Source organism: Callorhinus ursinus, unplaced genomic scaffold, assembly GCF_003265705.2.
Source record: "Callorhinus ursinus isolate GAN/ISIS: 27379988/994484 unplaced genomic scaffold, GSC_fseal_2.0 scaffold2, whole genome shotgun sequence".
Taxonomy (NCBI): domain Eukaryota; kingdom Metazoa; phylum Chordata; class Mammalia; order Carnivora; family Otariidae; genus Callorhinus; species Callorhinus ursinus.
Genome location: NW_027397064.1, coordinates 21,264,632 through 21,277,234, shown reverse-complemented (window position 1 = coordinate 21,277,234; position 12,603 = coordinate 21,264,632). Strand labels below are relative to the sequence as shown.

Genomic DNA, 12,603 nt, shown 5'->3' with positions numbered 1-12,603 from the left:
TAAGCACAGAGAGTCCCTACAAATCCAGTTACTGACTGATGTGAGAATTCATTTTTCAAATAACTAAACGCTGTGAAGTCTTTCTTGGGCACTCAGTCCATTATTTTTAGCTCTTTCATCTAAAGGAATTTATCGTGCACTTTGTTGCTTATTCTTGACTGCTGTTTCTTGATTATTTGTTGAGGGATATCTGTCCTGTTGAGGGCGGCTGTTGATATTGTTTATTTAGTATCTGTCCTATGGTTTTTATACAAATACAAAAAGCCTGGCCTTTTTTCTGTGTTCTGCTCCTCTCCTCACCCCACTGAGCTTCAGATTGCTTTTAAAGGGTGATCAAGCAACCCCTGTGTGCACTGGTATTAAAAAAAAAATGTGCTTTCCTCTTTCATTTGTGAGATTTTTTTAAAAGACTATTATTTAAATGGATTATACTTGGTATTTAAAAAAATAATTTATATCTATATATTTAAAAAAGGATATCCAGATCAAGTATTAGGTCATATTTATCTCAAGCAGGGAATAGGAACATATTTTAACTTGTTGAGTAGAGAAATAAGTTGTTCAAACTCCTGTTTTTTCGAGCTCCCATGTAGCCACCCCTAAATGTATTAAATCAAGGATTTTTCTCCCCATGGAAAGTTAAATAGCAGGTGTAGTACTTAATGAACTGCAGCAACTTGGGCTTATTGGTGTGGCAAATAGATTGTGATATTCATTTCCAATTAAAGTTCCTTTGCAAAGATCAATGAAGCACATTTTCACAAATTGAATCACACTAAACTAATAAACAAAATTCTCCCATCCCTGGTGATGGCAAATTGTTATTTCCTTAACATTTAACATCCCATCACACTATTAATTATAAGATGCAAGTGCTAGGAAAGATCAAGTATTTATTTACCCCTGTGTTTGTGTTTTATTTCTAACTTTATATATAAAAAAGGAATATTAATTATTTCTAAGGAATCTATGTAGGAATAATTTTCCAAACTTAATTTTTTTGGTCTTTGATCCATAAGCATTTTTTATTTATTAAATAACATGCCTGTCCTAATGATTAAAAGGTCTGATCTTTGGTAAATTAGAAAAGAATCTGTTATAGAGTAACCTTTAATTAATGAATGCACAGTGTACATTTACATTAGAAACAATGGGGTGTGTCAAAAAAGGAAAATAGCTTGGGACTTTGCCTTTAGAATCACTGAGTTGCTTCAGAAAAAAAATAAAATATTAATTTAGCAATCTTAAATGTCACTAGTTTATTCAAAGAATGAACAAATATTATGTTATTCAATTTCAAGGACCTTCTAACTTTTCACCTCCCTTTAATATTTCTTTCACGGTAAACTTTTGAAGAAATGTTATACATTTGCAGTTTTCATTTAAAATTTTTTTTTAATTTTAATTTTTTAATTTAATTTTATTGTTATGTTAATCACCATACATTACATCATTAGTTTTTGATGTAGTGTTCCATGATTCATTGTTTGCATATAACACCCAGTGCTCCATTCAATATGTGCCCTCTTTAATACCCATCACCAGGCTAACCCACCCCCCCAACTCCCTCCTCTCTAGAACCCTCAGTTTGTTTCTCAGAGTCCATAGTGTCTCATGGTTCATCTTCCCCTCTGACTTGTCCCCCTTCATTTTTCTCTTCCTACTATCTTCTTCCTTTTTTTAATGTATAATGTATTATTTGTTTCAGAGGTACAAGTCTGTGATTCAACAGTCTTATGCAATTCACAGCACTCACCATAGCACACACCCTCCCCAATGTCTATCACCCAGCCACCCCAACCCCCCCGCCCCCCCACCACTCCAGCAACCCTCAGTTTGTTTCCTGAGATTAAGAATTCCTCATATCAGTGAGATCATGTCTTGAAAGACATGATACATATCTTTCTCTGGTTGACTTATTTCGCTCAGCATAACACCCTCCAGTTCCATCCATGTCGTTGCAAATGGCAAGATTTCATTCCTTTTGATGGCTGCATAATAGTCCATTGTATATATATACCACATCTTCTTTATCCATTCATCTGTTGGTGGACATCTTGGCTCTTCCCATAGTTTGGCTATTGTGGACATTGCTGCTATAAACATCGGGGTGCACGTACCCCTTCGGATCACTACATTTGTATCTTTGGGGCAAATACCCAGTGGTGCAATTCCTGGGTCATAGGGTAGCTCTACTTTCAACTTTTTGAGGAACCTTCATACTGGTTTCCAGAGTGTCTGCACCAGCTTGCATTCCCACCAACAGTGTAGGAGGGTTCGCCTTTCTCTGCATCCCCGCCAACATCTGTCATTTCCTGACTTGTTAATTTTAGCCATTCTGACTGGTGTGAAGTGGTATCTCTTTGAGGTTTTGATTTGGATTTCCCTGATGCCGAGCAATGTTGAGCACTTTTTCATGTGTCTGTTGGCCATTTGGATGTCTTCTTTGGAAAAATGTCTGCAGAGGTGGCTCCATTTCATTTATCCTGTGTCAATATTAACACATTAAAATCCCACTGTGTTGGACACCTGAAACTAATGTAACATTTTGTGTCAACTACATTTAAATTTTTTTAAAAAAATTGTAGTTTCAATGAATTAAGCATATGACTATTCCCATATTCTTTTTAAAAATTTTTTAATTTAAATTCCAGCTAATTAACATAAGTGTAACACCCAGTGCTCATCAGAACAAATGCACTCTTTCATAGTTTTCGTTTAAAAAAATTAAAATTTTCTAAAAATTTATGACTTGTGTCATAAATGAACATAAACCTGCAGTCCACCTTTTGAGAACTCCTATAGCAAATGCCTTGTTTCAACATGTTGCATTACTTGGAGAGAATATAATTAACTTTTCCAAAATGTAATGTACCTACTGTTTACTAGGGATCTTGTTAAAATGTACAGACTGGTTTGTAGGTCTGGGTGGAGCCTGAGATTATGCATTTCTAACAAACTACCACATGATAATAGTTCTGCTGATCTGTGGACCATACTTTGAGTGTCAAGGAACAAAATTATTTTCTCCCAAGTGTTAATAACTAATCTGCAAGGCATGATCCTTTCTAGAACTTTTCAGGTAGGGGAGAGAAGTTTATATTATAACAAAAATCCTTAAAGACACAGAAAAATTAATCTGTAATGATGATGTAATTGAGGCATCATTTGGGGAGGATGTTACTGTCTTTTTTTTAAAGATTTTTAATTTTTATTAGAGAGAGAGGGAGAGTATGAGCAGGGGGTGCGGCAGGCAGAGGGAGAGTGAGAAGCAGTCTCCCCGCTCAGCAGGGAGCCTGACGTGGGGCTCAATCGCAGGATCCTGGAATCATGACCTGGGCTGAAGGCAGCCGCTTAACTGACTGAGCCACCCAGGCGCCCCAAGATGTTACTGTCTTAATCAAACTTTATTCACTTATAAATTATTTTGTCCTTGGGTCAAATCTTGCCACATTATCGTTACTTTTACTCTACTTGGAAAACATCCTCATCAACATGTGTTTCTGATTGATGCTTCCTTCAATTATTCCCAGGCAATTTCCTATTATTGATTAGCTTCCTTTAACACGTAGTGACAAATGAAGAGTAGCATTGGTGTGATGTCCAGTTCTTTTTCTCTTAGCATACTGAGGCAAAAAGCAGGAAGAGAAATGGAGATATTGATTTTAAAGGGATAATAACAACTTCCACTTTTATAGTATTTTCTAATTTCCAAAGTTCTTGCATCAACTAAACTGCCCTCTACAAGCTTGAAGATCATGCTTGTTTCTCTGAAAGGAGACCCAGCATCCAAGCCCAGTACCTGGCAAATACTAGGTATAATGGGTTGAATGGAGAACCCCGCTAAAAGATTTGTAACTTCCTGGAACCTGAACTTTATTTGAAAGGGTCTTTGTAATTAAGTTAAGGATCTTGAGATGAGTGCATCCTGGATTACACAGGTAGGCCCTAGATACAGTAACACATGTCTTTATAAGGAGCCCACACGGATGCACAGAGGGAAAAAAAACAATGTGAAGATTGAAGCAGAGGTTGGAGTGTTAGAGCCACAAGCCACGAATGCCGGCAGTCAACAGTGATGGAAGAGGCTGAGAATATAGTTTCCTCTGGAGAGGAGCAAGCCTGCTGATATCTGCTTTCAAACTTCAGGCCTCCAGAAGTGTAAGAGAATCAATTTTTGTTGTTTTAAGTCACTAATTTTTGGTAATTTGTTAGAGCCACCACAGATAACTAATTTAGAAAGCAAAACCAGCAAATGTTCATGGAATGCCTTAATAACTGAAGGACAGATATTAGAATTTTAATATTAAAGATAAAGAAAGAGAAGTCTAGAGTGAAGTAACTTGCCTAAGTTTGTTCAGCCCAGCATGATAGAAGCGTCAAATATCTTACCACTTCCATATGTTAGTGTTGATATACAAAACTTACATTTGACTTACAGTTGTCAAATTGTTACAAGTTGTCCATAGAAAACAAAATGTTAAGTAAAAATATTGAATATTGTATAGCAATAAGATTATGATAATCTTTCTCTAGAATAAGATTGTTTTTATAAATATCTTTGTGACATCTAGTTTTACAAGTTTAAGAATTATAAAATGTTCATATTATAATCAAACTAGATCATGTTTGTGAGATATCGATGCTTCCAATCAATTAAACTAGTTACTCTAATGATAAAGAGAAAGCAGTTAAGAATTAAAGTTAAATAGAGAAAACTTGGCCAATTTACTTAACCTCTTTTAGTCTCAGTTTCCCAGGGATAAAAATTGTGTTTTCGTTAAGAAATGCAAGGATTAAATGAGAATTTTTTAAGGTCCAGATCACAGACTCTGGCATACTGTGGTCCTTTCTGTGTGGTGTCTGGCACGCAGTTGAGTTTAATCAGTAGGGAACCTGGGTGGCTCAGTTGGTTAAGCGTCTGCTTTCTGCTCAGGTCATGATCCCAGGGTCCTGGGATTGAGTCCTCAGTTGGGCTCTTTGCTCAGCAGGAAGTCTGCTTTTCCCTCTCTGTCTGCCCACCCCCCCATATGCACTCACTGTCTCTCTCTCTAATAAAATCTTAAAAAAAAAAGAGTTCAACCAGTATTTGTTGAATGTATTTACTCAGTCCGGCAATTGGACTACAATCAAGATATTTTAGCTCTGAATTGTTCAAGTAGCCCTATAGTCATCATGTACTTTTTAAAGTGTATTTCAAACTATGAACTTAGCTATATGAAGTCATAAAAGCTGCCAATTCTAGATATCAAAGAAATTCGCTTTTTTTTCTTTACATCCCTTTATGGGTCATGAGATTTTCAAAGATCTGCTATTAGGAAAGCCAGCATTTCCTTGAGAGTAAGAAGATAAAATATAGTACAGATTCTCTGTATATATATTTTTCCAAATGTTCATTTCTCTGAAATTGATTTCTCCTTCCTCACTGAAAAAGTGTGGAATTTGTTGGCCTGCAGGGGATTTTGAAAAAGCCCATCTGGTTAATCAGTCACTTCTCTGATTGATACTAGAGCAGCAGCACGGTGGGATATAGATCATAGAATGAATGATCTGGAAGTCAATTAATTTGATGTCATCTGTGTGCATGTTCCTAGAGATTCTATTGTAGGAATAGGTTTATAAGTAAAAAGCAAAGAGAGCTTATTTGTCTAGCTTTAAATCAATTTTATTCTGAAGCCATGTTGTACCACGAACATGAGGTATTTGATATTACATAGGCGTCCTTAAGAAAATCTTTGTTGAACGATCTCCTATTGGATCGCAGTATACTTTGGAACCCAAGGTTCCCACAACTCCCTTGCCTGAACTTACTAAAAGGTGGGCATTACACTGGGCACTTCAATTAGACACGTATGTACTTAATTAAACCTGATTGCCCACATATTTTAAACCTATTTCATAAAAATCAAAAGTTTAAAATTCATGTGAAAAGAAGTGTCTATATTAATCAGAATTTTCAGTTTATCTTGATGGTGTCATAACTGTTCAAATCCACTTTTGGTTGATAACTTCTATTACAGCTTCTTTACAAAAGCTTCAATTCATGCAATAATAATAGCAAAAGTTAACATTCATTGACTACTTATTAGGCCCTCAGCAGTGGTGAAAGCACTTTATACATCTTCTCTGTCCTGTGTATGTGTGTGAGCTTGAGGTGACTACTCAGGAACCTAGCCTAGATTCTTCATTATGTAGATAAGAAAAAAGAGCCTCAAAGAATCTAAATTACTTGCTCAACCAAGGACACCAAGGTGATTAGAAATGTATCATTGTAGCTTCACATCACGTATCTATGACAAAAAGAACAATAGCAAATCTATGATGCAGAAACAAAGATTTCTCATTCCATTCTGTGAGAGACAGAGCTGCTGGAAGAACAAAGCTGCCTTTGAAGCACAGGATTCCTCTATCTCAAATCAACTTTGTGGGGTGCAGAGTAAGACAATGTGGCCAACATAGCAAAAAATAAAGTTCAAAAAACCTCTAAGATTATTTATAGTCCTTTGGTGCTAATCTTTAAAAGAATCATTATGGTATTTTATGTATATTTCTAACTTTGCCAGCTTTTCTTTGATATTTTTGGCAAATCAGTTTAACCTCCAATATTCTTCTTTCTATTTGATTAAATCAAACAACTGAAGAGATAAACTAAAAAGCAAATAGCAATATTTTCTGTGCTGAGAAAGCAGCAACCCAAAAGGGTAAAAAAAATGCAAATTGAAGTCAGTGGATGCTTATATACATTACTTCATAGAATTTCTAAAATCCACCGAGGCTTGAATGGTTGGGGGGAAAAGTAAAGTTTCTAGGATAGGCTATTGAATATTTGACCTGCTGTGCATGGAAGGTTAAAAAAAAAAAATCCTACTTAGAAAAAACTGAAAAGCAAAAATTTGAAAAGGAAGTTTCAGATCATGGCATTTTTATCTTATTGGTTCCTGCTGAATCCCTCCCTTCAGGTAGGACTTTCTTCCAAGTACTTTCCTTGGAGTGTATAAATCAATGCAACACTTCCCTGTAATGGTATTCTAACCTGGTGAAATATCACAAAGCTTTAATAAAAGACTGCTTTTAGCACAGATCCCAACCTTGCCCCTACATCACTGAGATGTCAACTTGAAAGTCTAGGTATGTTGGAGCCATTAGAGAGAAAAGGAAGGGAAGCAAGATAAAAGAAGCCAGAAAGTGGACAATTTAAAATGAAAAGTTTATGGGACAAGCACAAGTAGATCTGTTAGCTCCACAGGAATAGAATTGAAGATAAATTAGGAAAATGGAAATGTTATGAGAAAATAAAAGGGCACTGCCTTATGTCCAGTTCCCCCAAGAATGTATTCTGAGATGGAGGTTTATTGGAAAGAGCTCTTGGGAACAGCTGTAAGAGAATGAAAGAACAGATTTGGACAGAGGGAGGAATTGCATTGCATTGGCAAAAGATGCCTGAGTTGAATCTACAGGAAGTTCTGGATCTGGAATGACCCTTCAGAGTTGTCCCAAATCAAATCAAAACAAAGAAGTGGGGTGTTTGACCCTGTATCTATCAATCAGTCATTCCATAATAACTGGCAATAGGAAAGGGACAAAATCTTAAGCAAGGCAACCTCTTCTAGCCTGAGGACTATACCTGGAACTGGACCCAGCTGTGGGTTCTAAGGAGCCAACACTCTTAGCAGCTGTGGGAATGAGTGTGTTAATCCCTAATGGGGATGCTGGTTGGTTATCACAGCATGCACTAGAACTCAGTCCTGTGCTTCTTAGATCTCTTTGGTTCATATCCTAAATCCACCCCATCTAAGAACACCTCAGATTCCAGTTGGTCTTTTTACTGGAGAAACTTAGAAGAAGGCTCTCTAAGATGAAGGATGGCCTCTACCAATGTAGTTGTTCCTAAGGCTGCCACTGATACTCAGCGATTCTCTTTACCACCGTTCTATATTTTCATCAACTTTAGTTAATGTCTCTGTACATCTGGTAGGTGACCCAGACCCTCCTTTCTGACAGGTCTGAGTACCTGCTCACCATGCTCTCTTCAAGCTGCAGTAGCTCAACTTGTTCATTTATCGTCAAAATTGGACAAGGGAAAAACTGTGGAATGCCAAAGTAGATCAACTGGGTCCCAAACATATTCTTTGCTGATTACCTATATAGCAGATCTTCTGGACTATCAAAGTCAATTACTTCAGCTGAGGTGGTGGCTCTCGTGAGCACAAGGAGTTCCTTAGCTCTTAGCACAAGAAGCATGAAGTGACCAGGTAGCAGTCCTAGCTCAAAGTTTAATGGGACTCTAACTGTGCTCCCTAATTGAAGAGTTTTCTGATGGGAACAACATTTGCATTGCTTAAAGTTGCAGGGACCAAAAATAAAACTCTACAGTGGGTTCCTGGGAGTAATGTTCCCTCCCATTCATGCACAGTATCTTTTCCAAGCTGGCCTCAGCTGCAATTTTAAAAGGTCATTCATTAACAGATAATTTTGGCATGGTGGAGCATATGATAGGACATATGGATCCTATTATCTCATGCCCATTTTCACACCTGCTTTGCCTATTTTCAGTTCCTGGGTCTGAGATTATTTTGTATTCTACCGTGTTGCTTGAACAAATAGTCTGCAAGCACTCTGATAGTGGAGTTGGTCAAATCCCTGTGGACAGAAAAGGCAAACCCATACCTGGAAAATGTATCCATTCTAGTGAAGAATGGTACTTCCATGGTAAAATGGTACCACATGGTCAAGTGCAAACATTTGCTTTGATCTAGTTTTGTGGGATTCTTCGACGAATTTTGCTGTACTAATGATAATATTGGTTTCTTTCAATAGCAGGTTGTACATTCAGAATAACAGTAGCTAGGTCACCCATTAGGGATGGAATTATAAGATGTTTGGTCCACACAGGTCTCCATTCTGGACACATGGCTCCTGGGGTACTTGACAGATACTGGCTGACATCAAATGGCCAAGTCAGTCTGTGTGTTTATGTGTGCTTTTTTGTTTTTGGTGCTGATTTGATGGTAGATCCTGTCTTGGTGGCATCGTCATCATCACATTTGAAGGTGATAGTGTATGCTTATTTACATATATCTTCTCCATTCTCCTTGCCCCCAAACTTCTGGTCTTTCTCCTTCCAGTATCTTGACCAACTGGGCCATGTGTCACTGCCAAAATCTTGGTGTATTCCTATTTCCAGCTATAGGCTACTTCTATATAAAGTGGATAATTGGGTACACTGCCCAAATCTCTGCCCATTGTGGGGATTTCCCCTCACGATTGACTTTCAGGCCCATCTCTGTGTTGGGCCACATCATCAGTCCATTTTCAGTTCACACCTGTACACTGGTCTGATGGATCAATGGACCAAGCTTACACTGTTAGCCATTTCTGTTACCTTCTCATAAGGGACCCCCATGTGGCCATATGCCTCAGTTAAAGACGAAGTGCTAGCACAATAGTGGTTGATAACATGGTAGTTTGGGATACTTGCGCAATTTAGTTGTGTTTGTGTCTTCTGATCCCACTGATGACTAAATCCAGAGCTGCTGACTACATCCAATCTTACGATTTATGGTTATGATGGAAACCAGCTTGTGATGGGCAGTTTGGGCCACATGGTGACTTGATGTCCCAGAGACTGCGACTTGTTTCTACCAAGGCCCCAGGCACATTGACAGCTATATTTTGAGTTGTTTCTAGTTCTTTGAGGCAGATGGTATGATGTTGCTCCAAAACCCAAGCTATGTGATGATTCTCCCATACAAGCTTGCCTTAAGTCCCAGAGACCTCTTTTCTAACCACAGATGTCTGTTGTTATAGGGCCTGTACGGTTGTATGGACATGCTAAAGAGCTCTTTCTTTCTCTGGAACCCACTGTAAGCTGTCAGCTGTCCATATCACTCAGTAAATGGGACATAATATTCATAAGAATAGAATTTGCTGCCTCTAGAGCTCAAAGGGCCTTACCAGGCATTATGTTTCCTTCTTTGTGGCAGAAATTATAAAATGCAATAATTTGTCCTTTATTTTGGAAGGGGATACCCTGACAAGCCTCAGACCAATGGACCTCTGAAAACTTCACTGATGTGGCAGACTTCTATATATTCACAGGATATTTTTCCCATTCTCTGGAGTGCTTGTGTTTTACCAAAGCCTCTGACATTCTTGACACTTGTTGCTCCATTTGTGTAGAGGAGTCATAAGTGGATCAATGTATCCAAGTAACCAGACCCTTTCAGACTATATTATGACAGAGAAGAAGAGTTAATATAGCCTTGGCCAAGACCATGATTGTGGTCTATCTAATATGAATGCAAACTGCTTTTGATCCTTCTTTCTGATGGGGGTAGAAGAGAACACAGTAGTTGCATACCAGGTATTGAAACTGCATTCATTTGCTCTATCTGATGCCCCAGATGTGGTAGAACAAATACTTGTTTAAGTTTTCAGTAGTCTATTGTAATTCATCAAGATATGTCTGGTTTTTATAGGGACAAGACTGCTGATTGGCGATATTATGAGAACTACCACATTTCATCCTTTTAAATCTTTAAGAGTGGTAGTAATCTCTTCAAATTCTCCCAACTTGACTTTCCCCATTATGATAGCTTTTACTCCACAGGCCAAGGAATAAATGTAGGTGTTCTATCAGCTACCATGTAAGTTCATCCAATTATACATTTCAGTGACCAGAGAAATAATCACCAGAGGAGCCCATAGAACAAATGTGACCTGGAACTGGGATAGGATTTTCTTAATTACCTTGCTTGTGTCTGTTCATGTGCTCCAACAACTCTAATGGGGTCATGATGTGCTGCTTCAGTCTCCAAGTATCATGTCCACAGTCCTCTAATTGTCAAGATATTTCCCTTTCCTTAATGATATCTGAAGAAATAGCCACAGGTCTCTTTGGAGAGGGAGAAAGTGAATGATTACCCACAGACACTTTCTATGATGCTGGAACATCTTTCTTCAAGAGGATCCTGCCTTTCCATCAGTAGGTTCTAGATCTCAGGTCTGGTAACTCTGATCAAGGGATCTTGACTTTTATCAGTACAGCTGATTTCAGCATCCTGATTGTGCATATATGATTTCTTTAGGTTATATAGATTGAGCAGTATTCTTGTTAGCTACCTGTCTATTTTGTACCTAGGAACTCTGTGTTCTAGCAACTATCTCCATAGTGTTCTGCATGTCAGGCCACCCTCGCTGACAATCTGATAGTCTCACTCTTTAACCCCTTAAGTAATATTTTACTTAAACTTTAAACATTCCCAATAAGATTAAAAGTAAGCAAAATAGTTTATGAATAATCTAAGAAGATTAATGTCAGATGTCAATTTGCCAATAGTAAAGACAGATGTAGAAAATCCTCCTCTCTGAGATCTAGGAGATGAATGAATCTCCTAAACTGCCTCATTTCTTTCAATATAACTAAACACAGGCCTAAAGAGACAGAAATTATAGTAATGCAGACATTTGCCTGCAAATTCTTAAACCTTTCTCCATTTCTGCAAGAACAATATCCTAGTATTGGAACTTTTAAGAAATCATGGTTCTGACCCCATCTATATAAGTCTTTGGGAGCATACTTCTCAACTTGTAGAATCAGTAAAACATACTTATTGGTTTTTGCCTGCATCTAACCTCATTCCCTGCAAAATAAATTTCCCCCATAAAAGTCTTAAATTTTTGTTTCTTCCCTTTTAGGAAGTGACATTTCCTATGTCAACAAACTTTTTTTTTTTTTTACCACTGAGGTATAATTGACCTACAAAGAGATGTGCATATTTGATGTATACAACTTGATAAGTTTGGAGATAAGTATATATCTATAAAACCACCACCACATTATATGCCATAAACCTATCCAATCTACTAAAAGTTTTCTCCTGCCCTCTTTGTTTTTTATGATAGAAAGTTAATATAAGTATACCCTGTTGGAAAGTTTTAATTATAAAATATAGTATTGTTAACTATAGTCACTATGTTGTATAACACACCTCAAACTTATCTTGAATAACTGAAACTTTGTACTCTTTGACTAATATCTCCCTGTTTTCCCTTCTCCCAGACCCTGGAAATGACCATTCTACTCTTAGCTTCTATGACTTTGACTATCAGATTCCTCATATAAATGGTATCCTGTAGTATTTGTCCTTCTGTGTCTGGCTTATTTCACTTAGCATAATATCCTCCAGTTCTCTCCATGTTGTCACAAATGGCGGGATTTCCTCCTTTAAGGTTGAATAATATATAGCCAGCCAAAGTATTAACTTGAAGGAATATCATGACAAAGATATCTTTAGACATGGATGAAAGTTTACCTTCAGTGCATTTTTCCCTTTAGAACGTGCCTAGATACGTACTTCAGCAAAAGAACTTAGTCTTAATCAAGAAAAGGGAAAGAAGAACAACCAGGAAACAACCGTTCATACCAGGATAGCAATGGAGGAATATTCTGGAAAAACAGTCTTCAGACCTAGGGAACATGTTCCCAGGTCTAGGGGCTCTGACAGGAAGGTCTCCAGGGCAAAAAGTGAATTCAACCATAGAAAATTAGTAGACCTAAATAAAAGTTTCAATTTTTAATTAGGGATATAATAAAAAATGATA

General features: G+C 37.4%; 1 protein-coding gene across 3 annotated transcripts in view; it reads left to right on the top strand.

The window, feature by feature from the left end:
- The window catches only part of SPAG16 (sperm associated antigen 16), a 952,656-nt gene that overhangs the window by 837,102 nt on the left and 102,951 nt on the right, over positions 1-12,603 (top strand). The window contains exon 16 of one of the 3 annotated variants that reach the window (XR_012374325.1): positions 3,978-4,161. The exons of the other annotated variants lie outside the window; for them this stretch is intronic. The gene's annotated coding sequence lies outside the window, so the exon portion shown is untranslated. The remainder of the gene's footprint in view (positions 1-3,977; positions 4,162-12,603) is intronic. 3 annotated transcript variants of the gene reach the window in all.